This window comes from Lutra lutra, chromosome 9 (genome assembly GCF_902655055.1).
Source record: "Lutra lutra chromosome 9, mLutLut1.2, whole genome shotgun sequence".
Classification (NCBI taxonomy): Eukaryota; Metazoa; Chordata; class Mammalia; order Carnivora; family Mustelidae; genus Lutra; species Lutra lutra.
In genome coordinates this window covers 31,396,510-31,420,904 of record NC_062286.1, presented here as the reverse complement: position 1 = coordinate 31,420,904, position 24,395 = coordinate 31,396,510, and the positions used below count along the sequence as shown (strand labels likewise).

At 47.9% G+C, this 24,395-nt stretch overlaps 2 long non-coding RNA genes across 4 annotated transcripts in view; one reads left to right on the top strand and one right to left on the bottom strand.

The window, feature by feature from the left end:
- Window positions 1-628: 628 nt before the first annotated feature.
- Window positions 629-15,490, bottom strand: LOC125109702 (uncharacterized). 3 transcript variants are annotated; one of them, XR_007130342.1, is made up of 7 exons: window positions 15,041-15,490; window positions 13,858-13,957; window positions 13,420-13,754; window positions 5,563-5,679; window positions 5,213-5,283; window positions 3,517-4,301; window positions 629-1,303 (listed from the first exon to the last, which is right to left on the bottom strand). It is a non-coding gene; the product is annotated as an uncharacterized LOC125109702 (long non-coding RNA). The 3 variants fall into 3 exon arrangements; XR_007130343.1 differs by lacking the exon at window positions 13,420-13,754 and having other exon boundaries at window positions 3,517-3,714; window positions 4,216-4,301; window positions 15,041-15,487; XR_007130341.1 differs by lacking the exon at window positions 13,420-13,754.
- Window positions 12,881-24,395, top strand: part of LOC125109704 (uncharacterized) — a 34,099-nt gene continuing 22,584 nt past the window's right edge. The window contains exon 1 of the long non-coding RNA XR_007130344.1: window positions 12,881-13,242. This is a non-coding gene — a long non-coding RNA (uncharacterized LOC125109704). The remainder of the gene's footprint in view (window positions 13,243-24,395) is intronic.

Here is a 24,395-nt window from a genome sequence, read left to right as displayed (position 1 = left end):
CCCCTCTCCATTCATTGATGCGGATAAGAAGAGCTGTAGAGGGGCGCCTGGGTGGCTCAGTGGGTTAAGCCGCTGCCTTCGGCTCAGGTCATGATCTCAGGGTCCTGGGATCGAGTCCCACATCGGGCTCTCTGCTTAGCAAGAAGCCTGCTTCCCTCTCTCTCTCTGCCTTCCTCTCCGTCTACTTGTGATCTCTCTCTGTCAAATAAATAAAATCTAAAAAAAAAAAAAAAAAAAAAAAAAAAGAAGAGCTGTAGAAACGTTATTTATTGGTGTGTGTTGCCTGGTTTTTAAAGTAAGTCATGAACAGGACTTGTAATCATAGGGACGGTCTACAAGCACACAGCCTTTCTCTTCGGTAAGAGGGGATCAATTAGATATTATATTGGAATGCTTTCTTCCAAAAGAAGGTATCTATTTATTTCTTAATTTTTAATTTTATTTATTTATTTATTTTTTTAAAAATTTATTTGAGAGAGAGAGAGAACAGAGAGAAGGGCAGGCAGAGCGAGAAGCAGACTCCTTGCTGAGCGAGAAGCCCAACATAAGACTCGATCCCAGGATCTTGGGATCATGACCTGCACTGAAGGCAGATGCCCAACCAACTGAGCCACCCAGTTTTTTTAGTATTTTTATTTTTATTTTTAAAGGTTTTATTTAGTTATTAGAGAGAGGGAGAGCAAGTGTGTGCATGTGCACAAGCTAGGGGGAGGGGCAGAAGGACAGGGCAAAGCCGACTCCCTGCTGAGCAGCAGCCTGACAAGGACTTGATTTGAGGACCCTGATCCTGACCTGAGCCGAAGACAGATACTTAATGACTGAGCCACCCAGGAGCCCCTAAAGGAGGTGTTTAGAATCATAAACTAGTGCCCACTGACAGAGAGCGTCTTGTCAGCGTGACCACACCGGCCCATCAAGCCTGGAGAAACACTAACTACCTCACGCACCGGCGACTCCTGACTCTTCAGGAGAGGTACCGATTGCCTAGTTACAGGTGGGAAAACTATGACTCAAAATGTTGGGTCAACTGCCTCTTACCAAGGGACAGAATTGGTGCTTGAACTAAGCAGCGTCAGAAGCCCCCAGGTTTAACCACCATGAGCCTAATGAGCCAGAATCTTCCTTCTTCGTTTTCCATGAAATCTCAGCTTCTCTGCTCAACTCCATCTTCTTGTCCCTCTCCCCGGCTTCATCTCCCTCTTCTTCCTGAGTTTGCCAACAGTCTTTTCTCCATCCTGATGGAATGCTTTGCTTTTGGGAGTCTCTATGGGCTGCTCTCTGTTTGATCCATCCATAATTAACCCTAAAAATGATCAGAGGCAGAAATTTGTATTTAAAAACATTTCTTGGAATTCTCTTGGGCTTAAAACAAACACAATAGGTTTTGACTAATACTTATTTGCTGAATGTCAGACCCCCACGTGGATCTCTCTTAGAGGTCAATGGTGGTGGGCAATGGTGCGTGTTGGAAGTAAACCAATGGTTGCTGGAGCCCCAGAGAAGAATTCTCAAGAGCGTTTGGATGAGTGGACATGCCCCACCCCCAGGGGGTTTGCATCTGAATCTGAGCCTGGCTGTGTCGTCTATTCTCTCCCACTCTGATTCTTAATCCCCCAGGGCAGGAGCTAGGACACTGGTCTTTTCGAAAGGGACACAGTAATACCTAAGGTTAGGCCAGTTTGGGAAATGCTGGCCAGAAGGAGTACACTCTGGTTCTTTTTTTTTTTTTTTTTTTTACAGATTTTATTATTTATGTATCAGAGAGAGGGAGAGAGAGCACAAACAGGGGTAGCAGCAGGCAGAGGGAGAAGCAAACTCCCTGCTGAGCAGGGAGCCCAATGTGGGACTCGATCCCAGGACCCTGGAATCATGACCTGAGCCAAAGCAGACGCATAACTCACTGAGCCACCCAGGTGTCCCAAACTCTGGTTCTTTTATTGCATCTCCAATCACCTATTTCAGAAGCTCCCTCTGGAGATCCCGAGGCTGGGCTCCTGGGACCAAAACTTGAGGCCACTGCTCCCTGAGCGAATGCCCTCAAACCCCCAGCATGCATCAGAATCCTCCCACAGCTTGTTAAAACACAGGCTGAGGGCCCCACTCCCAGGGTTGCTGATCTAGCCGGTTGGGGAATTTGCATTTCTAATAATCCCCTAGGGGACACTGACGCTGCTTGCCTGGAGACCACACTTTGAGAACTGCTTTGCTAGATCCTTCCATTGCATGGAAGAATAAACTGGCCCTCAGCCCAGACCAGAGAGACCTTTCTTTACTTCAAGCTAAGATGTATAACGGAAGTGCCATCTGACATGGCCAGGCCTCCTCATAAATCACCGGGCTCCTTTAGTCCAGAGCTCTGCTCTCGCTTCGTCCAGCAAATGCTCTATTTGCTGTTCACACCAGCTGTTGGGAAACTCAGGCTCTAGGATTCCCGGACCCAGACGCTGCGTACAACCCAGACACCGACTTTGTGAATGACCACAAGGAAGTCATTTATCTTTCCCTGGCCTGATGTCCCCCTCATTCTGACAAAGGTGACATCTTGAGAAGATGAAATGAGAGAATAAATTCAAACCCATTAAGACATGTTTAAAGCTCAAGTTACAAATGCTGGCCATCACCCTCAGTAATGACTGGAGAGACAAAGAGAGTGGCTGCCGGGTCTTGGTTTTTCACTAACTGGGGTGACCTGGAGCCAGTGGTGTCCATCCGTCAATGGCAAGGGATTGACCTGGGGGGTCTCAGATGTCACGTGTAGCTGGAGGATGGCTGGGTTTGACTCCCAGCCCCAGCACCCGGGATCGGCTTCATCCTTATGCTGGTTTATACAGACTCTCTTTCTCCCCTTCTTCACATCATAATGCAGGTTTGGGGCACCAAATCATGTCCATTTAGTGTACCTGGGATGCTTGGAGCAGGTGGATAGAAAAAGCATCAGGCTCATTTAACACAGAACAAGGCCAAGCGAAAGCAAATTGCAAGCAAAACATGGCCGTGGACCTCGGCAGAGTGATCGGACTTATCTTGACCTCAGCAAAACCTCCAACGTGCAGGTGAACACAGAACAAAAGGAACCAGGCAGGAGATGGGTGAGTGAGTAGGACTCCTTGCTCTCTTGACACAGGCGGGAGGTTCACGGGGCTCTGCGGCCCCAGCCAGCCTGCGGACCGAGGCGGGGCAGGAGGCAGAATCCCTGTTTCCCTGGCAGGAAGCTCTGGCCCTAGTCCCCGGGACGGGACTGAGCTTGGAATCAGCTCCTTCATGAAACGTGGAAGGTCAAGAGAACAAGGGTCTCTTCTGAGTGAACCCAAAGAAGTCCTTGGTTCACCAGCAGCTCCTCGGTGAAGGCAGAAACCCCGGCTCGCGCTCAGGGTGGAGGGAAACGAAACAGAGGGCTCTCCTGGAGCTCACGGGAGCTAGACCCGGAATGCAATCTCTGCCAATGTTGCCTTTTACTTGTAGTTTGCAAGTTGCATTTAAAAATTATCTACTGATTGCTTTGACATTCATTCTCACCCGTGTGTTTGTTTAGACGTTCTTCTGTTTGAAAGGAGAAAACAGGGGAGCCGGGGTGGCTCAGTCAGTTAAGCATCTGCCTTCAGCTCAGGTCCTGATCCCAGGGTCCTGGGGTCGAGCCCCGCATCGGGCTCTCTGCTCAGCAGGGAACCTGCTTCTCCCTCTCCCTCTGTCCGCCGCCGAATGAATAAACAAAATCTTTAAAAAAAGAAAAAAAAAATAGAGAGCAAAGTCCCAAGGCCATTGTCTCTGAGGGAGTGGCAGGCTTGCAGACAACAAAGGCTGAGGGTGGGCGCTGGGGGCTGCTGCATCAGCCTTCATCTGGGGAGCAATTTTTGTTGTTGAGGAACAGTAGGACAATTCGCGAGATGTCATCAGAATACACAGAATATAAACAGCTATGAGGACGAATTTTTGCAGTATTTAGGGACTGACTGATAGTAAGAACACTCAGCTGTGGTCACTAGAGAGACAGCTGGTGTGGAATTTTACAGTAATTGTCCATGTACTTGACCACACCCCGCTGTCTGCACCCAGATTATTAGGTAGAGTTGGGCGGGGCCCATCTTTGTCTTTTCCTGGATACTATCTCACCTTTATTAAGGTTTGGCATTTAGTAATTATCCATTGAATTAAACTATTGAAAGCAGTTGATGCAACTGCAAATTATTATTACAGATACCCCAGTTGTTGAATTACTTGTACAATCGAATCCACTTAAAAATGTCCTCTTCGGTGGTTTCACCTTAAATCCATTTTGTCACAAAGCAGGGATACGTAGGTTACTAAATGAGAGAAACAAGGAGCAAATGTGTGAATAAGCCAATGATCAAAACAGTGAATGGAACAGACAAATAAGAAACACAGACATCGGGAGCCTCGTGACTTGGCCTGATGGATTGAGGCCACGGGCAGCCCTCACTCTAGAGCGGTGGAGGCCTGTTGTCCAGCCCAATTTGGTTGGGGACCCAAGGAACGAGACTGGGCTTGTCAGCTCCATTCACACAGGAGCCACGGGGTGCTGCTCTGCCTTGAGGCCCAGGCCGTAGCGTGGAACCAGACCCAAGGCAAGCGAATCCTGACAGATGATGGTGTGAGCCGTGTTTGCCTTCTCAGGGCTCCTCCTTGTGGAGCAATTTCTCTCCTTCCTACAAGGCCTGAACCATCCATGCTGCATGTCCCTGGAGCATATCCCTGCTTGGGTCTCTCACAGGACTGACAAGGTCCCATGTATCAGCAGTTCCCTTGACTTAGTTCATCACAGGTTCTCCCCCGTGGTATTCTACTCAGGTCTGTGGACAGTGGGGAGGTCCCAGTTAACCTAGTCAAAGGGAATAGGCCCTTAGGAGGTGTAAGTCATGGTGTAAGTGTCAGGTATAACTCAAAACCAGAGGAGAAGGAGTTTCTGGAAAGATGGGCCACCAGTTCCTTCCTTCTACAGGGTAGTTATTTATGTGTTAGATACCAGGCCAGGGGCCCTAGAAGGCCAAACAGACACAGATGGACACACACACACACACACACACACACACACACACTTTCTCCCTCCAGAAACTTGCAGATGAATGGAGGAAGCCACACAAATGCACAGAAATTATAATAGAGTCAGTATATAAAAACAATCATTTTTAGTTTAAATAATGATTTGCTGATTCTTATAAAAAGCTGCCCTTGCCCCTCTTTTCTTCCCACTAACCTCTCTTTCCTGTCTACCTTTGTCTGATTGCCTGTCCCAGCTCAGGGACTTTATACAGAATAGCAGTTCCCCTGAAAAACAAGAATAAGAAAAACAATAGCTTTTCAGTCAACTCTTGCTGGCAGGAAAACACCAGAGATGGGGAGGGTCATGTGAGTCGGTGAACTGTTGCTTCTGGCAATTGAAATACTTAATTTGTCATCTGAAAAGGAGAAGTCAGGACTGGCCTGGAGCTTAGCTAAAAGCTGTGGGGTTACCTGAGGTCTGGAACTAGGCTGCCAGGAAAGGAGAAGGGAAATGACCCAGTGGGGCCGGGGTCAGGAAAGTCTTCCACAAAGCCTGCAGCTTACCTCACTTCTTCCGTATCCTGCCTCCGACTTAGGGAGGTCATGCTGCTTCTCTGGACCTCGATTTCTTCATTTGCAGCACAGCCGTAACATCAACTCGGTGTACCTCACAGAGTTGGCCTAAGGATAAAATGGGTTAACATATGCATGTGACCACCATTCCGAGCACACATCGGAGGTAGTGGCTGCTCATTTCAGGGGAACTCGTGTTTCTTAGTCTGTCAGAAAAGAGGTGAGATTGGCAAATACCCAATACTCCATTAAACCAGAGAAGTGATCTAGATTTTTCCTCACAAACCATCCAAGGACTCAAACATGTTTATCAGGCATCCGCTCTGGTGTGATTTACATAATTTAATTTAATCAATCATCTCACCAACCCCATGAACAAAATATTTCCTTCTTCTTTAGGCAGAGGGAGAAACCAAAGCTCAGAAGAGTTGAATATACCATGTTTGAGACCACATGGAGATTCTAACTCAGATCTGTCTGACTCAAAGCATATGCATTTTTTACTGTGCCTTACTGGCTCACAGCTTTGATAGATATGGGAATAAAATCTCGGCCTTCACAGGAAGTCACCAAGACCTTGTACACCCAAGTAGGCCACAGAGAAATGAGAGAAGAGATAATGGTATCTCTGAAAAAGTCACCTCACCTCAGGACTGTTTTGTGGAGACCGCTGAGGGCTGATGAGAGGCCTCAGGTCCACTAAATAGGTTTTGCCTTTTCATCCTCTCTCTGTCTCTTTCTGTCTCTGTCTATCTCCAGTATCTACTTCAGATGACCCCAAAGCCAGTGGTCCACAGAACATATCTTCCTGGCCTCACATAGTTCTCTCAAAGTTGCCCAACTGCCCTCCAGCAGCCAGGCCAGATGGGCACTAGAGGGGGAACCTACTTTGGAAACATCTTGAGAGCTCAGTGGGGGTGGGCTGGGCGAGGGGCAGGCTTCACTCTATCTTCCTCTCTCCATGCAGTTCTGACTCCTCCTCCTGGCCTGCTTTCTGATGTCCCCAAGGCCTTTACAAGTAGGGAGAGTGGAAGGACAGAGTGGATGTGGCCAATCAAGAAACGACATCTATTAATCAGGTCATCCAGGCAGCCCCTTGTCTAACCCGGCTGGCTCTGAGCCTTTTGCCTGGGGATTGTTCTGTTTTGTAACCGTGAAGCTGACCTCAAGCTAGGCCACTCTGTCCAGGTCCTTGTTTGATCTAAACAAGCACAATAGTGATCTCACCAGAGAGTCCTGTCTCATGGGCAGGTCTCCAGAAGGGGGCGCTGCTGTTTAGACAGGAGAGTCAGCAGAGCGCCTCTCCCCTGCTAGGTCACCAAGGGTAAGGGCCTGTGGGTGGATTTTCCTTGGGTACAGAAGATCCAGATTTTCTAGAGATGTGTAAAAATGGGACTCAGACAACTTGTAAGAAAAGCATCAAGTCTGCTAAATAGAAGAGGATTATACAAAAACCATTTTGCATTTTTATGACCAATCACTGTGAGAAAACATAAGCTTTTAGATAAAGAAGATGTGGTATACACACACACACACACACACACACACGCACACACCCATATCCATACACAATGGACGTATGTATGTTCAATGGAGTAAACACACACACACACACACACACACACACACACTGAAATATTACTCAGCCATCAGAAAGGATGAATACTTACCATTTACCTTGACGTTGGAACTGGAGCATATTATGCAGAGAGAAATAAGCCCATCAGAGAAAGACAATTATCATATGGTTTCACTCATATAAGAATATGAGAATGGAATATAAGAAAGAGCACAGAAGATAATAGAGGGAGGGAGGGAAGACTGAATGGAAAGAAATTAAGTGAGGAAGATAAACCATGAGAGACTCTTAACTCTTGGAAACAAACTGAGGGTTGCTGGAGGGGATGTGGGTGGGGGGATGGGGTAACTGGGTGGTGGGCATTAAGGAAGGCACGAAATGTGATGAGCTCTGGGTGTTATATGCAACTAATGAATTACTGAACTGTACATCTGAAACCAATGATGTACTATACATTGGCTAATTGAATTTAAATTTTAAAAAAGTAAAAAAAAAAAAAAAGAAAAAGAAAACACAAGATTTTAAAGCTAACATCTAAAAAAGAAACAAAAGCTATAAGGACCAGAAATAAATCTAATAAAATGTATGCGTGATCTTTATGAAGCAAAAGATAAAGCCTCACTTATTTAGGTATTCTTCAATAGATGAATAAGGTTTTCATGATGCAAAGGTTCACCATCATTTCAATTTTTCCTATATCAGTTTATAAACTCTACGTGACATCAAACCAAACCAAGCCAGGGATTTTTAAATTTTATTTAATTAATTAATTAATTAATTAATTTTTTAAGCCAGGGATTTGTGTGTGTGTGTGTATAACCAGAGGAGATTATTCTAACCTTGCTGTGAAAAAGCAAAGGATCAAAAGAGTCATAAAATTTTGAAGAAATCAGGGTGAGTGACTTTCCTTACAAGATTCTCAGACTTTCTAAATTAAGGCAATGTGGTATTGGCCCAGAAAGAGATAAATAGAACCAATGGAACAGAAAAGGCATTCCCCAGACAGGTCACCCTGGGAATTTGGTTATCCATACAGAAACACAAAATCAAAAAGAACCCATTAAATTTTATGTGAAAAATTTGAAAAGCAGAACTTTTGGACTTCTAGAAGCAAATACAGAAAACTTTCAAGATCACAGTGTAGGCAATACTATCTGAAAATACAAAAAGAACAAACCATAAAGAAAAGTAGCAGTAAATTTGACTGCATCAAAAATGTAAAGCCTCTGGGGTGCCTGGGTGGCTCAGTGGGTTAAACCTCTGCCTTCGGCTCGGGTCATGATCTCAGGGTCCTGGGATCAAGTCCTGAATCGGGCTCTCTGCTCAGCAGGGAGCCTGCTTCCGCCTCTCTACCTACTTGTGATCTCTCGCTCGCTCTCTCTCTCTCTCTCTCTCTGTAAAATAAATAAATAAATAAATTCTTAAAAAAAAAAAAGAAAGAAAAACATCTGAGTTGTTTCTAATTAAAAAAAAAAAAAGTAAAACCTCTTTTCATCAAAAGATGCCATAAGGGAAAAATAAAAACTAGACAAGCACGAAGTAGGAGAAGATCTTGGCAGTGTGGCAGCTGTAGGACTGCGCTGCTCAGTCTCCCTTCTAGAGAGAAGCACCTGCCAGGTGTGTGACTGGAAGACAGCCTGTAGCTGTTGTCCCCTTCAGAGCCACCACAGGGTTCAAGTTGAGGCCATGCTCTCCCTGGTCTGATCCTCACCGAAGACTGAGCATGGCTGGACAACCAGAGCTAAGCCATTCCTGCCCAATGTTGGACTCTTCAAAGGCAAACTTCTAGGGCTCAGTAACTGGGCAGAGATTTTTCAGAGCTGCCCTACAGTGGAGGCTCTTCGTACCCAATCCTTCTTTCTTCTCTCTTCTCCTTTCCAGATGGCAAGATCTGCACTGGCATCTAAAGGCTCTCCCCACCCATTCCTACCCCCATCCCATTACCCTTCAGAAGCATTAGCTCCCACAATTGCAGTCTGCTTCTTAGAGGACTTAAACAGACATAGCCTATAAATGACAAAGGACTGGTACCCAGAATGTGTATGAAAACCAAAGTATATATTGCTAAGATAAAAACAAACAACTCGGGGTGCCTGGGTGGCTTAGTGGGTTAAAGCCTCTGCCTTCGGCTCAGGTCGTGATCCCAGGGTCCTGGGATCGAGCCCCGAATCGGGCTCTCTGCTCAGCAGGGAGCCTGCTTCCTCCTCTCTCTCTGTCTGCTTCTCTGCCTACTTCTGACCTCTGTCTGCCAAATAAATAAATAAAATCTTTAAAACAAACAAACAAACAAAAAACCCCAAACAACTCAATAGAAAATCAGGCAAAAAATAAGAACAGGCAGTTCACAAAAGAATTCTAAAAGAGCAATATATACAAGAAAAGATACATGATCTTACTCATAGTAGGGGAAATGTAAATTACAGCAACCCAGATACCATCTTATATCTATAAGACTGGTGAAACCCCAAAACATTTACAAACTACTGGGGGATATATGGAGCCACAGGAACACGTACTGTTGGTGAGAGGGTGACTAGATGCCGCCATTTTGGATCGTAGCTTAGTAATTGTAGCACTCCTTTAGTAAAGATAAGCAAGTACTCACCCATCAATTCCTCATAAAAGACTCTCCTGTGTGTGCATAAGGAGACTTATAGAAGAATATATTGCAGAATTATTTGAAAGAGGAAAAGAACTCAGGACAACCTAAATGTCCATCAAGAAAAAAAATGCATGAACACGTCATGGGATAGACAGGCTACGACAGAGTATTGTAGAGCTCTGAAAATAAATAAACCAAAGCAAAAACTTCCATATGGAATGGAAGTGAAAAGTTGCATTTGCGCTGTGAAAAGTTCTAATAATATTTATTTTAAGAAAGTTTAAGAAAAACAACCAGAGAAAGAGAGTGAGAAAAAGAGACACTTGTTTATCCTCTAGTCTATAAACAAGTTGACAAGTACTTTTGACATAATTTGTCTGGGCCACACTCACTCTCGAAGGAGGCTGTGATTTTGTAAGTTTTTTCATCTATAAAAAGCAGACGGAAAAGGGCTGTTGTTAACCATTTTTTTTTTTCTCATCAACCGTGGAAATTGCTAAAGTTTTGGTGGTATTCTCTTAAAATGTCTATTCCCCCCTTGAAAGGGCCCGGCAGTCAGGGCATACACATGGGAGGGGAGAGGTGTGGGGAAGGGCCTACAGTGGGGGGCAGAGGTGAGGTTGGTGTGGGAGGGCTGTGGGCCCCCAGATGTGCATCCCCACTGGGGAGCTGCAGTACTGTCCCTGCCTTGGGCTGACAGAAGCAGATAGTCCAGCTGCCGTCTCATGTGTGTTGTCCTGGAATTCTTACTATGTCACAGGAATCCAGCTCTGGCCAGCGATGAAATTACAGACACCAGTGTCCAGCCTTGCCTAGGTGACCCAAGAGGGGAAACCTCTTTTCTGGATCCTGGCTTTGGAAAAACCTCCCAGACTTCTTTGCCAGGGCCCTGTCCCTAGTTGCCTTCCTGATCTGGGACCGGCTGACAAGCCCTGAGCTGTTCACGGGCGCCTCTGTGTCCATAGGAAAGTGGCCCTCCATGGACGTTGCCACCGCACCTTCCGATTGAGTCAACGGTAGGTAATGCAGGGGTCCCCCTTGACCTGTGGTCTCAGTGGCCAGAGGTCAACCTCAGTCTGAAAGCAGATGATCTCTTTCTGCCCTATTGATAGAAGATCGGTAGTTGCCTATCACTTCGCCATAATGCCTACATCGTTCGCCTTGCTGGGTCTCATCACATGGGTACTTTATCATCTCACACCATCACAGGAAGAGAAGAGCAAGTACAGTATAGTAAGATCTCTTCAGAGAGAGAGATCACATTTGCAGAACGTTTATTCCGTATACTGTTACGATTGTTTTATTTTATTGTTAATTATTGTTGTTCCTCTCTTACTGTGCCTGATTTAGAAATCAAGCTTTGTCATAGGTATGTATGTAGAGGGAAAAGCATAGCATACATAGGCCTCAGTGTTATCCGAGGTTTTAGGCGTCCCCGGGGGCCTGGGAATGTATCCCGAGAACCAAGAGAGCTGCCAAAAGCACTAAGGGTGAGTGGGATCTGGGGTAGGGCCGTCCATGAGCTGACCAGATCGGGTCTGGTACCCAAAGACTTTTCGACCAAAGCGGGTGTTATTTATTTTATTTTTTAAAAATCTGATTCAGAAATATTTATTGAGCCTTGCAACGTATTTGGGGGAAAACATGGAATAAGATTCTGACCTTGTCCCCAAGGCACACAAAACTCAGAGAACACAGACTAAGGGGGCAGGCAGTTATAAGCAGATGAAGGAAGGGCTGAGGCGGATGACAGAGGGACTCCGCGTGCCCCCTGGAGCCCCATCACCTAACATTGGAAGTCCGAGAAGGCTTCTGGGGAGATGATGGAACCACGGAGTCTGAAGGGCTGCCACCTGGCCAGGTGCTCTGTGTGGGGGTTGGGGGCCAGTGATTGTGACTCTTAGGACAATACAGAGAGACGCTTCTAGACAGAGAAGAGAGCCAGGAAAAACTTGGTGGCAAGAGCGATGTCAAAAGGAAATTGCATGACCAAGAATGGTACAGAGGGGGAAACCCTGGGGCCAGGGGGATCAGTAGAGCCTGGGAAGGAAGGCATCCTTTCCCACAAGGGGTCTATGGGAAGAGGCATCCTTCCCTTCCCTCTGGAAGAGCCGTGAGGTGGGCAAAATAATGGCCCAGATGGCAGAAAAAAAGAGTTTACTTCCTAATCCTGGACTCCATGACTGTGTTACGTTGAAGGGACTTTGCAGGTGTGGTTACATTAAAGATCTTGAGATGGGGAGATTAATCTGGGTCAGCTGGGTGGGCCTTAGATGTAAACTAACAAGAGTCCTTAGAAGATGGATGAAGGCAGAAGGTCAAAGTCAGAAGGAGGTTCAAAGATGCTGCGCTGCTGACTTTCACAATGGAGGAAGGGGCCAAGAGCCAAGGGACGCAGCAGCTTCTGGAAGCTGAAACACATCAAGGGGATGGATTCCCTCTAAAGCCTCCGGAAGGAACGCAGCTCTGCCCCCACCTTGATGTGAGCCCAGTGAGACTTAGTTTAGGCTTGTCACCTGCAGGAACTGTAGGATAATAAATTTGTGTTGTTTCAAGCTACTAAGTTTGTAGGGATTTGTGACAGCAGCAACTGGAAACTGATATGAGATGAACAGATTCTAGATTGATTTAGTAAATAATTTGCTTAGAGAGAGGAGGTGGGAGAGAGGCCTCGTGGGGTTTCTGGGTGCGAGTTAGGGAGGAGGGGAGGTGGGCACATTTTGGTGTTGGACACATTAGGTTTGAGTGCCCGTGGGGGGTTCAAGGTAAAGATGTCCAGTGAGCAGCTGTCCTCTTGGGTACAAATGGCCAGATTTCTGTTCTGTACTCCGGCTTCTCCCTTTTACCTGTGTTCATGCCCTCCCAGACATAGCAGGCCTCGTCCAAGGGCTTAAAAAATGTTCCTGGGCTCCAGCTCCCATTCTGCTGGGACCGTATCCAAGTCCCAGCAGTGACCCGGCCATCTGGGCTAGCGGGAGGCCCTAATCAGCGTCCCCTGGGCCCATGAAGGCCTCAGTGCCAGCTGGCCATTGGAGCCATCTCCCTGGACTCCCTTCCCCCCACCCTTCTCTGCCCCTTCAGTCCTGATCTGTTTTTACCCTCGCTTTTTCTCTGCTTTTCCCGCTCAGATTTGGGCTCTGCGAGCAGGCAGTCAGCCTTCCTGACTCTGCTCTTGGCATTTGAATCTTAGCTTAATGCTGCTGCTTCAGGATCGGAGGCCCCCAGCCCTGCTCCCCAGTTTTTGCACATACTGTTCTCTCTGCTTGGAACGCATTTCTGGAAGAAACCACTGGATCTGCTTGACTCAACTTTCAAAGCACTTTTGCAGGCTTTTAGTACACCGATGATCGTTTCATTTTATGTAGCACATGGATTGTAGACCACATGGATGGTAAAAGACTGTTTACTGGCCTGCATCCCTCTTGACCACAAACTACTGGTGAAGAGGGACCTTGGTTTATTTATTTCAGGATCCCCCACACCTAATAAGGTAGGTGGTTCAATCAATGTTTTCGTTGAAAGGAAGCAAACCCTTCTAGATTGCCTCTTTATGCCGTCACTCTGATAGCGAGGCGAGCTTGCACCAGCAGGCAGGGTTTTTCCTGACTCGAGTGCACTAATTAGCAACAGGTGAGTAGCCGAGCTCTAATCCATGTGCGTCACTTACATAACAGAGCCTTCTCCTCCCGTGTTAGCTGTCTCCGGTGGTCGGTGGGTGGTCGCAAAAGCTCTGGTTCCCTTCTCATCGCTGCCTGCCAGAGGCTGCAGGCAGCACAGAGATCTTGTCCCCCGCCCCGGACAGATACCTGTCTTTGGCCTCCCTTCTCTTGTTTGACAATGTGAGCCAGGCAGGAAGGCATGGCCTCTGTCTTGGAATGCTTTGGCACGTCTGGAACCCAGAGGAGAGAGTCACGTGGAATAGGTGGCGGCGGGGAGGGACAGGATAGAACCAGAAGGTGACGGACTGTAGGGAGTCTCCAGTGCTATAAATTTCCATTTTCCCTAGGAGCGGGGCAGGGAGTCGGTGTTGAGAAATGCTAGAATAATTGACCTTGAAAATGAAAAGGAAATGGGAAGCATATGAGCAGTCTTAGCGGTTACTCACCTGTCACGTGCGGCCCTCCGAGCTCTTATTTCCAAAGAGCAGGACGAGCTGGTGCAGGTCTTAAGGACACTTCTCAGTTGCCTTGCCAGTTCAGGCGGCTCTGTTTGGACGGGAGGGATCCAAGTACAGCTGGAGCCTGGTGCCCCTGCCTCTCTTTCTCTTTTTTAACTTTATTTTTATTTAAAAATTTTTTAACTTGAATTCAATGTAGTTAACATATAGTGTATTATTAGTTTCAGGGGTAGAATTTAGTGATTCATCAGTTGCATATGACACCCAATGCTCATCACATCCAGGGCCCTCGTTAATGCCCATCCCCCACCCATCTCCCCTCCAGCAACCCTCAGTTTGTTTCCTAGAGTTAAGAGTCTCTTCTGGTTGTCCCTTGTATCTTTTTGTTCACTTTGTGCACTTCCCCCAGCCTAGGAAGGAAGGTCGATCAAATTACATCCTGGCCCTGTCCTACCTCCTCCTTACCGCCAAGGTTAAAAGAGTTAACTCAGTGCTGTGCATCGTAACCCAGGAAACAATGGGCTCCATGTGCTAGAAACCCTATACATCTCTGCAAAGGACTTTTAAATACAAAAGGCAAACATCGATTGATAAGTAGCAAAGGGTGAAATATTTAATACTTTTGTGGTTCAATGCGTCTGCCATTCTACTGAAGTGGTAGGGCTGGGATAAGCCTGCATGGGCACCACCATCCACAGAAGGGCTTGTAAAACCCAGGCTGCTGGCTGTAGCCCCAAGGTCTCTCCTGCCTTAGGTCTGGAGTCAGGTAGAGCGTTTGCATTTCTAACAAGTTCCCCGGTGACATTGCTGTCCCTAGTAGAGGGACCCTTGCTTTAAGAACCACTATTTTTTTAAGAGCTAAAGAAACTTATTTAGAGAGAAATTAACAACAACAACAAAGAATAAATAGGAACAAAAGGTAGTATGAAAACTGGTGTCAGGGAGGTCACCAATGCAAGACCTCTGGACACTTCTTTGCCCCCCACGTGGCAGGTCGTCCTCTTCCAGATTCATTGAAGGTTGAGGAGAAATGGCTTTTCCAAAGGGGGTGCCCTGGGATTCATAGCTTCTCCCCTTTTTGGCTCCTGTGATCCACCCCCCCAACAACAGCATCTACCCATCCAACCTCTTGGTGCACAACTAAGCGGAGACGAATGTTGGGGCACAGTACCTTGAAGACGATGGGATCTGGTGGTTAGAAGGCACCGCTTGTGTTAACCAAAAATACTACCGAGTTGTCTCCAAATCTTTCAGGTTTCCTGCTCTTCTCTGCTCCCCCAGCCTTGGCTTTGAGTCTAATGTCTTTGAAGGCAGACATGGAAGGCCCGTGTTTCTCTGTGAATAATCTCCTTTCCCCAAGAACACAAGTGGTTCTCTGTAGAAACTCAGTTACTGCTTTTGTCCTTAGTTTCCCAGATGAGTCAAGATAATTTTGTGTTTGACTCCATATCTACCCTCTGATTTCATCCTGCTATCATTCTCCCATGGGCTCCAACAGCCTCAGCCCCCTTCTGTGAGCCTCCCAGAGCTGGACTCTGCCACCTCTGCCTGGGAGAGACTAAAGCTTCTGGCTGGGCTTCCCCCAGAGAATTCTGATCCTTCCCAACTGCCTCCGCTGGCTTCCCTCTTCTCCCATGGGAAAGAGCTCTCACTTTCTCGGCAATGACACCACTCAAATGTACCTCCTCCCCCACCCTCACTGCCCTAGGCTGGGTTGCAAATTTGGTGGAGGGAGGAGGGTGGAGGGTGGAGGGAGAAGGGTGGAGGGGTGAAGTAGGGGGTGGGAGGATGGGAAAGGTGGAGATCATTTGCTCATGATATATTTATCATGGGGAAAATCAGATCTGTGTTCTCCTTCCCTTACACTTAAAAAAAAAAAAATGCAGTTTGATGTCATTTTTACTTGTGGTGGGTTCCTTGATTGGTTCTGTATTCATGGTCTCTAAAAGGTCTTAACTGGGCTCTGACCACTGCCTTGGAACCATTCTATCTGTGACCAGAAGTATGTTTTAGTGAGAGAAACTCACGCACTAATAACAGCTGCATACCTCGTGTAGACTTCACTTCAGAAAATATCTTGCATTTAAGCAAAAGTGTGTTTGAGGCTAAAAAGGTAAAATCTGCAAAACCTTTTGGTCTCCACAGAGAAAACCTCACTGCCTGCCCCCCCTCACTCAACATAGAAAGAGGAATTCTCTCCGAGAGGGAAATGACAGGAGTCCCCTGACAGGGCCTGCCCAGCTGTAACTCCACGCAGGGCTCGGGGACATACTGTCTTCTAACCCACAGGCTTTCTGGGACCGCGTCCTGGTGTCCTTGCTAAGCCTGGAGGAAGGCACCAAGGTATTGCTTGTTAGGACTCGGTTGTGAAGCAGGTGTGGAAGGCAGGGCAGTGGAGTTCAGGTTTGGCTTGAGATCTGACCCCAGGACAAAGATCTTTGTGCCATCTGAGTAAATATGAAGACCGGCTCACTGTTCTGTGCTGGTCTCGGCTCACGTCCAAACCCAGAGCCAGAGCTGTCCTTCCTGCTGGGCATGAACGAGGTCACGGATGGACGCTGCAGAGGGTGGGAAGCCAGCCAGAAGCTAACCAAACACATACAAGTCTCAAAATGTGGTGGCCACCCTGTCCCTCACCCGTCCTCCTGCTCTGGAGGGGACCTTCTCAGGCTCACCTGGATGACCATCTCCGGTGGTCTGAATTAGGACCACGGCAGCAATAACAGAGCAATGCATGGCAGAGACCCCCCCCCCTTTGCCCTGTAGAGTGGTTGGCAGGGCCCAGGTGCCCAGGGATTGGATCTTCCTCAAGTCACTTCCTCAGAATGGCAGCATGAGGCCATAGCAGACTGCGTGCCTGCCTCCCCCCACCCCAACCCTCCCATGCCTTCCCTCCACCCCCCCACCCACCAATGGGGTCAGTACTGCTGCTCCCAATAAAGAACTTTGCTGAGAAGAGTCCACTGCTTTCTGGAGTAAGACTCCTTTTGAAATTTCTACCTCATTGTGAAGTCAAAGAGTGGTTGTTTCTGGGTGTGTGTGTGTGGGGGGGTGGTGTCTGTAATGAGGAAAATTACAGGCAAAGGTAAGGTTGAGGAATCATTTCTTTAAAGGTATTAATGGCAAACATAATTCTCTGTTTCTTTACAGTGAGCGCCCTGAGTTGTTGTTCTCTCTGATTCTGTGCCGTGGGTGTGCTGAGCACCCCCTCTTTGGTTAGGTGCGCATCTGGGAAATCATGGAGTGACAGGTTCTTCCTGGACACCACACGTGAAGCCATCCAAATGATTGTGGGTCAGGTCCCTATGCTTGGGACTGAGGCTTGGGCAGGAGGGAGTTGTATGAGGTCCCACAGTAGGAGTGCGGAATAGAAGACCAGGTACCTGCTTGGAGGGAGGCATTATGCCAGACCCGCCATGTTTTCCTCCCCAAGGCCCAAGCAGGGCTTCATTCCCAGGTGCACAGGAGGGTGGTGGGGGCCCGCCAAATGGGCTTCTGGCCTGAAGAATGTGTTCTTCTTAATAATACAACACATTAATTGTGCATTTACTCTATGCCATGCACTGTTCTAAGTACTTGACATGCATTAGCTTAATAGCCCTATGAAGCAAGAGCTGCTATAATCACCTCCATTTTACAGATGGGAAAACTGAGGTACACAGAGACTAAGTAGGTCTCATAGGAAGTACCAGAGCCACTGCTCTTAATTTCCGCCTTCTGCTGGCTCATGCTCTTTACTGTCTGAGTATTAAGGACAGCACTTTACCTGGCACATTATGTGTAACTTCATGGACATGATCACATTTAATTTCTTTCTACAACAGCCTTTGGAGGCAGGTAGATTGAATAATATTGTTCTCACCAGAGGCGGAGGAGACTGAGGCAGAAGTTAACCACCTTCCTCAAGGTCACCTTACTAGTTAGTAATAAATGAACTACTCAGGGCTTCTGATTTTGAAGAAACGTTTGCTGCACTGACCCACCAGGAGTTAACGATCAGTGCTGGATCGTAGAGGGGCAGTCTGCCCAACACAAAAACAAGGTGCCAGGCGATATGCCACCCAGGACTTCCCCATCGGGAGTGGCTTACAGAATAGAATGGAATAATCACCTCTAGGTGCTTTCAGGCTACAAGGGCAAGACAGGCGTGCCTCTCCTTAGGTGATGGGTGTGAATCCTACACCCATAGGGGGAAGTGAGGAGTCTTGGAAAGCCATCTCAACAGTGCTGAGCTGTGGTTTGTCCCAGGCCTCCCAGAGCTGACCCATGGGGTCACGGTGGCACGTTCTTTGTAAGAACCTCACATTCATCCTCCTGAGACAAGAATATCTGAGAATGGTGACCTTCAATTAGGAGGGCCCCTTTCGGATGAGTCCCCCTGCCGCCTCCTTGCTGGCTAGCCTCATTCGGTCCAGGGTGGGGATTGCTTTTGGCATCTTCTCTGTTCCAGGTGGTTCCTGGTGGGCGGGTTTGCAAGACTGATCTCATTCAGCATGCAGGGCACTATCCAGGGTAATGACACCAAAAGAGCCTCCTGGGCCCCTTACCTCGAGGGGAGGCGAAGGGCTGACTATGAGTGGCTATGAGTGGCCTGTCAAACACAAAGGTAAGGCAAGTAGACACCTTACAGACAGCCTTTTAATTTTTTGGAAAGCCAAGTTTGGAGAGGCCAGACATTTGCTCAGGGCCCCTGGAAGGGTTCACTGCGGAGCTGGAAGCAGAGCCCAGTGGCAATGGCTCTAGGTCCAGCCCACTTCCCACTGCTCCCTGGACATGTCAAGGAGGAGCCATGTCTGCTCAGCTGGGTGCTCCCTGAGTGCTGCACAGCAGTTAAAAGAAAAAAAAAATCAGGACTTTCTTGGGTACGAACATTTCCCAATCCTCTCTCCCCCCACAAACCCTTGCTGTCTTCATTTGATGCAGACCCGGTATAGACAGGGTGAGTAGGCATGAGGAAACCCCACAGGCCAGAGCCAGGAATCTGTCTGCAAGGCAGAGAGAGGCAGGAAGCGCCGAGCAGGTGGACAGGCATCCGACACCACGTGTCTTCAAGGTGGCGGCACGTCTGTCCCACGCAGCCCAGCCTTCCTGGCACCAGCTGCCTCCCCCTCCCCCACCCCTACCCCCAGAGGGATGATTCAGCCAGAGGGCACACTAAAACCTGTCAGCCATGGGACACCAAGTAAACAGCCCCTAGGAATTTCTCTTACTTGAATTTCAACTCATTTACTTGGGAGCATCTGTCCTCTCTGGTTGTGGGTGGGGGAAGGCTAAGATTACCGTGTCCTCTGCCTAAAGGAGCCGGCGGGGTCTAGATTGCTGAGGTCCCCAAACCCCGTTCCCAGGATGTTTGCAGGGGCTACTGCCAGTACAGAGGGTGGGGAAAGGGGAAACTGAGGAGGACGCTTATTCCTGGCCACTGGTTGCTCAGCTTATCAGTGGGTTCAGCCAATGTTTTGTTTCAGGTGAAGATTCTGTTGCTGAAACTTTTTGAGAGGCAGGGATCCAGTGGGGAGATGTGGGAGGGGAGAAGGCAAGGCTATAGGCTCACAGCTCCAACAGCTTGGGAGTGAGCTCCGTCAAGTCTGCTCAGCCCGAGCGCCTGAGAGGCTCACTGGGTTGGGCATCTGCCTTTAGCGCAGGTCATGATCCCAGGGTCCTGGGATCGAGTCCTGTGTCAGGCTCCCTGCTCAAGTGGGGAGGCTGCTTCTCCTTCTCCCTCCCCTTCTGCCTGCTGCTCTGCCTACTTGTGCTCCTTCTCGCTCTCAAATAAACGAATAAATAAAATCTTAAAAAAAAAAAAAAAAAGCCTGCTCTCCCCAAGAGCCAGACCTCGGCTATTTCCACTCCAAGGAAGGCTCACCGGGCTCTAGTCTCTCCTCCCCTGCAAAAATGGTCAGGGAGGCTACACTTCTTTGGAAACACTGCCAGGCTTCTACCTGTGCTCTCAGGCCGGCCCCTCACTGCCCACCAGGGTCTCCCACTCGCCCACCCTAGAGTCTTTCTCAGGGGAGCCCAAAGGTGTGATGCTAACTGAAACGATAAAAAGGATGATTAAAGACCAAGGTTCTTTTATATTATAAATTGGCAGGGAAGAAGAAAGACTGGGGGTGGGATGGGAAAGAAGGCAGGAAGGGAGATGAGGACTCCTGAGCCTGGAAACCCGCTCGGGGCTACTTTTAGCAAATAATATTTACTTTCTAGTCAACAAGCTTCATAGATCCCGGAGGAAGGGATGCGGAGACTTTGAGGCAGCTCCTGCTGGCTCTGGTTAGGTAAAGTACACTAATTAGGATGGGGTGGGAAGCCAGAAAAAACGTAATTACTCATCTGATCCCAAATGAAGCTCATTGACTCCTTGGGAAACTTGCCCCCGGAACACACCCTGTTGGAAAGGTCAAGACTGTCAGATGAAAACTGCAGGCCGATCTGGAGTGTCCTCTGACATTCAACTGGGGACTGACAGGTCTCCAGAAAAGGCCGGGCACCTTTGCTGACTGCTGAATTCCCAGCTCAAGCTCGCTCTCCAAATTCCATGACGAGCGGAATTCTCCACCTCCCCCAAGTGCCTTCGTGCTGTTCTGTGCACTTACCTAGAAAGAAATGACGACTTTCAAAGCCACGTGCCCTGTGTAGTAGGTGGATCTCAGGGGGTGGGGGAGTGGTGATGACGGAAGGTGGATCTCAGGGGGCTGCGGGAGTGGTGATGACGGAGCGGAGGAAGAGGGAAAAATAATAAGGTTATATACAGGTTAGCAAATCCAGATTTTTTTAAAAAGGAGGTTTGGGAGAGTACCTCCACTCCAAAAATAGAGATTATAGAACACAAAAACAGGCCGAAACGTTCCATTGAGATTCTTAGGAACAGAGGGATTTCAGCTCAAGGGGATGAGAGCCTAGTAATTCTACTCCCTTACCCCCATGACTAAAAATAAGGATGAGTAAAGAATGGAATCCTAGTTCCCTGGCATCCCAGACAGCCAGGCCTTGTCCCTGGACTTGTAAGTCAAGCAAGCAGGCACACGAGAGAAATAGTTGCCTTTGTAAGTATTTTGACTGTTATCTACCCATTGTTTAGTCAGTAAGGTTGAGGACCACAGGGCACCCATGGATTCCCGTTGGGTCCTTCTCTGGCCAGCTGTTTCCTGGGTGGGTCAGAGCCCGTGCTTGAAATGACTCCGAAGTCAGCTGGCCTCTCTCAGACCGCGTGTCCTTGCATCTTCCATCGCTTGGAGTGACTTGCATGTCCTCCAGAATTTCTCAGGCTGCATCTCCAAATGCCTTCTGCACGATTTGAAATGCCATTCTTATCTCACAACCTGCTCTCTCCAACCAGGATTCCTCCCAGGGCACTGAGTGCATTTCCACCAGGCGCTCACATAGCCACAGCTGTGAGAGCGGATAAAGCCGGGTGGACAGGTGAAGCTGTCACTGCGGCAACTTCTCAGACATGGCAAGAGAACCCAAAGAATGTCTCCGTTATGGGGGGCCAGTCCGTGGGACATATGTTTCCTTAGGGGCAAGGCTCAGAGATGTCAAGGCCAGGACTCTGGCCAAACGGGTTGGCAAAAGGCTGACTTCGGGAGAAGGAAAGATGAGGGACACAGATACCTCCTGAATGTCCTGAGCTGAGCCAGCACGAGGCAGATTCACACAAGACAGATCTAAATTCCCTTTGGGATTCTCCTAATTAAATTCTCTGAGACTTTGAAATTACAGCAAGTATAGAGTATAAATTACTCTGCATTTTGTTTGCCTTCTATTAGGCTCATACAGTTTTCGATCGTCTTTGGCTCACCGTCGTTGGCTATAACTGAATCCCACGAAAGGTAAGGACATTTTTATTAACTCTCCCAGAACCCCATGCAGGGATCTAAACACACACACACACACACACACACACACACACACACACACACACTCTGCAGGACTTTACTATGATCCAGGTTGAGCCAATATTTCTGTTGTCCTAGGAAAAAGAAGGAGATGAGGCATTAATGGTATCTGTATTTACCTGACTTAGTACAGACTTTTTTCAGGGTGTGCCTCTGGCCCTGGAAACTGGGAAATCAAAACTTAGAAGGAAAGAGAAAGATAAGTGACCCTGCCATCTAGAAATCTGAGATAGGCGGCACAGAGCGAAAGGGTGTTACTGGTGTCTCCAAGGCCCCTCCTCCTTGGCTCCAATCTTCCCAAAGAACCTGGGAGAGCAGGATTCTGCTCCATCCCTACCATAAACCTGAGATACCTGTGGGTGCACTGACCCCATGGGCTGCTCCAGGAGAAAACAGTGAGGGCTGTGGGTTGGATAACAAGGATGTTCATGAGATACGGAGTGGTGAGAAAAGCCTGATGTAGAATCTGGGCCCCACCTTTAACCAGCTATGAGATCTTGTCTACGCGCCTTAAACTCTCTGGGCCTCAGTTTCCTCGTGTGGTATGATGATCAGAATCATCTAATGTGACCGTGGGTTCTCATTCTGGATTGCCTGGACACTGAGATTGCGGGGACCAGGTGGGAGGCTCTCACTGTCTCCCCATAGGGGGCACCACATCTCAGCTTAGCCCAAGGGCCCACTCATTTTTTCCTGACAAAAGGAACTCTAATATCCCACGGACCCCAAGATCTGGGCAGTTGGCCTTCTCAGACAACTCCTAGAAACAGCTGGCAAAACCAGACGGCCTGGCCACACTGTCAGCTTTCATAAGCTTGGACCATTGGGGAGGATGGGCGGACCCAAGGGACGGCTGCCTTTGCTCATTTTGTAGATCCTAGCTTCATTCACTGGCCCTCTCCCTGATACAGCACATTCCCTAGCTCATGCCTTATGACAGCATGGAGTTTGTCTCAGACCCTGGTAACAAGGAGTCATCTTGTGTGACGTCTTGTTTGCAGAAACACTCTTACTAACTTAAGGTTAGTAACACTCACCTTAAAGGACTGTGGTAAAAAAATCATTCGCAGAGTCAGGTCCAGAGGCAACGGCCTGAATAAAGGCATGAAGTTGTCCCCTGGGCTTGCGTCTTTAGGACATTTAAATATGGAGATCATTGCCCAAAATGAGGTGAATATTGAGAGATTTCACCTAAAACGCTCCACTGAGTGAAGTTTGCTTCGTTCACCTCCATTTCCCATGTGCCCTTTAGAGGTGTGTAGGCTCCTGACTCCTGGATGCAGCAAACCGGCTTCCCTGACTGATTTTTATGTTAGATTGGGTTCGTTCTCCGAACCCAGTGAGAGAATGACCCGCCCCAGCATCTGAGGTGGACGGTTATGTGTGTGGCCGTGGCGGTGGTTGTGGGTCCTGGCGTGAGAACCAGAATAGGGATGTGGAAGCATAAACATTACTTGGGTTTTCACATCTCAGCCTCTGCATCCTCACAGGAGAGAGCACTCTCCAGCCTTTTGAGATCTCTATTCCCCAACCACACCCATCCCAGAAGCCAACCTTTCCAAGGGTTAGTCCCCTCTGCTGCCAAAGCAGGAGAAACATTTACACCAACAGTGAGCGTTCAAGACCCGTCCTACCCGGTTGGCGGGGGGATGTCGCTGCTTGGGTCTTCAGTGGCCGGATAAAGTGACCACAATCGTGGGAGAGCTCACTGTCTGCAACAGATCTGGGGTTTCCTCAGAAACTGCTGAGGACTGCAGCCCCGCAGACTGGCCTGGGCGTCAGGGAAAAGAAAGTCCAGAGGGAGACCCTAGCTGAAAATATCACACCTCTTGTTCAGTTCAGTTATGGACTGGGCTTGGTTTTGTTTTGTTTTGTTTGTCTTTGAATTTTATACCACTCTGAATGTGCCCCAGAATGAACAATTAGAGTTTTTTCATTTAGAAAAAAAAAGTTTTCTTGAGCCATAATTCACATATTATATAATTCACTCATTTAAAGTACAATCCAACATGGGTTTTTTTTTTTTTTTTGGATGTATTACCATGTTAATTTAAAAAATGGTGGCAAAATAATTGTAACATAAAATGTGCAGTTTTTAAGTATAAATTCAGGGGCACTGATAACATTCACAACGTGACATGTTGTGCAACCATCACTCCTATTTCCAAAAGGTTTCCATTCCCACAAACAGAAACTCTGTCACTCTGTAACCAACTCCCCGCTTGCCCCTCTTCCCAGCCCATGGTGGCCTCTAACGTGCTTTCCGTCTCCATGAATTTGCTTATTCCGGACAGCTCGTGTAAGTGGAGTCATGCTGTATTCGTCTTTTCTGTGTCTGGCTTATTTCGCTCAACTTCACACTTTGAAGGTTCGTCCATGGGGAGGCAGGCATCAGAGCTCCATTCCTGTTTCAGGCTGAATGATAGTCCATCACACACACACACACACCATGGTTTGTTTTTCTAATCATCTAGTGGTGGACACCTGGGTTGTTTCCTTTTTGGCTATTATGAATAATCCTGCCAGGAACATCGGGGAGCAAGAATCTCTTCAAGTCCCGAGTTTTCAGTTCCTTTGGGTATAGATCCAGCCGTGAAACACCGTCGGCTTTTAACTCCTCCCCCACCCCGG